Raw genomic sequence first — 2174 nt, forward strand, 5'->3', positions numbered from 1 at the left:
GTGAGCCATGGCCGCTGAGCCTGCGCGTCCAGAGCCTGTGCTCTGCAATGGGAGAGGCCACAACAGTGAGAGGCCCGCGTACTGCAAACAAACAAAGAAACAAACAAACAAACAAAAAACACTTGGAAATTGTTACTGAGCACAGACAGAACTCGAGGAGAAGTCCTGTAGCTCTGGCTTGAAGAGCAGGAAAGGGGTACCTAAAACTCTGATGAAGGGGAAGAACTATGGTTCCAAGGGGGTGGGTTGAATCCTATTGCTTTTTTGCCCCTGTCTTCCTGCCACTTAGCCCCAGACATGAGTGCAGTCATGAGAAGTGCACAACCAAGCAGGGTAACCAAGGCCCTATCTTTTCTGGCTGAAAAACCAGAAAGAGAAGCCCTTGAGAATCAAAGTACTAATCGGATCATGCAAAGGGAGGAGCTCAGGAAAGCAACTGCATGAAGCTGTTTAGGAAATCCTGGATTTAGCTCCAATATGCACATGCTTGCATCATAAAACAAACAGCATACCCAAGACTTTGAGAGCAGAACCATGGGAGAGATCATCACCCAGGTCCCAAACTGGCCACCCACTGAGTGCTACTACACACAGGAGACAGATCCAAAGAGTACTTCAAAGGCTTCAAAAATGAAGTGAAATTGGAACCATAATCCACAGAAGGCCGGCTGCAACTTACAGCCTGAAGCCAATTGGGTCAAACTGTATTCTAAAATGAAATTATCAACATTCTCCATAGGGTTTGAACCAAGATCCAGAGTCTCATAATATTATATTCAAAATGTTCAAGGTACAACCAAAATTACTTATATAAAGAGCTAGGAAAATCTCAACTCATAGGGGATGAGGCAATCAACAAATGCAAATGTCAAGAATGACAAAGATGTTGGAATTATCTGACAGACTTTGAAGAAACTATTATAAAAATGTTCCACAAAGGGTGAGCACTCTTGAAAAGAACAGAAAGAAAATGTCCAAGAAACAGTAGGTATAAAAGAAATAAAAATTTAGAACCAAAACACAATAACCCTAAATAAACTCACTGGATGAACAAAATAGCAGACTGGAAACAACAAAGGAAATTGTCACTGCTCACGAAGACAGATCAATAGCAATTATTCAATCTGAACAACTGAGAGAAAAAATGCACAGAGGCTCAAAGCCCTGTGGGAAAATACCAAAAGCCTAATTTACGTTATATCGGTATCTCAGAAAGACAGGAAAAAGGAAAAATATTTGCTGAACGTATCTTTGAATAAATGGTTACTGAAGTGCTCACTTCGGCAGCACATATACTAAAAATTGGAACAATACAGACAAGATTAGCACGGCCCCTGCTCAAGAATGACACACAAATCCGTGAAGCGTTCCGTATTTCCTAAAGACCTAAATGTAAGGCCAGACACTATAAAACTCTTAGAGGAAAACATAGGCAGAACACTCTGTGACATAAATCACAGCAAGATCCTTTTTGACCCACCTCCTAGAGAAATGGAAATAAAAACAAAAATAAACAAATGCGACCTAATGAAACTTAAAAGCTTTTGCATAGCAAAGGAAACCATAAACAAGATGAAAAGACAACCCTCAGAATGGGAGAAAATATTTGCAAACGAAGCAACTGACAAAGGATTAATCTCCAAAATATACAAGCAGCTCATGCAGCTCAGTATCAAAAAAACAAACAACCCAATCCAAAAATGGGCAGAAGACCTAAATAGACATTTCTCCAAAGAAGTTATACAGATTGCCAACAAACACATGAAAGGATGCTCAACATCACTGATCATTAGAGAAATGCAAATCAAAACTACCATGAGCTATCACCTCACAATGGTCAGAATGGCCATCATCAAAAAATCTACGAACAGTAAATGCTGGAGAGGGTGTGGAGAAAAGGGAACCCTCCTGCACTGTTGGTAGGAATGTAAATTGATACAGCCACTATGGAGAACAGTATGGAGGTTCCTTAAAAAACTAAAAATAGAACTACCATATAACCCAGCAATCCCACTATTGGGCATATACCCTGAGAAAACCATAATTCACAAAAACAGTCATGTACCACAATGTTCATTGCAGCTCTATTTACAATAGCCAGGACATGGAAGCAACCTACATGTCCATCATCAGATGAATGGATAAAGAAGATGTGGCGCATATATACAATGGAA

General features: G+C 40.1%; 1 non-coding gene across 1 annotated transcript; it reads left to right on the forward strand.

Annotated features, from left to right (window-relative positions):
• Nucleotides 1-1271: 1271 nt before the first annotated feature.
• LOC115801757 (U6 spliceosomal RNA) lies at nt 1272-1379 on the forward strand. The gene has a single exon (XR_004022095.1). It is a non-coding gene; the product is annotated as a U6 spliceosomal RNA (small nuclear RNA).
• The last annotated feature ends 795 nt before the right edge of the window (nt 1380-2174 follow it).

Source organism: Delphinapterus leucas, chromosome 9, assembly GCF_059928025.1.
Source record: "Delphinapterus leucas isolate spDelLeu-1000000601 "Yukka" chromosome 9, BTC_Dleu_Yukka2, whole genome shotgun sequence".
Lineage (NCBI taxonomy): Eukaryota > Metazoa > Chordata > Mammalia > Artiodactyla > Monodontidae > Delphinapterus > Delphinapterus leucas.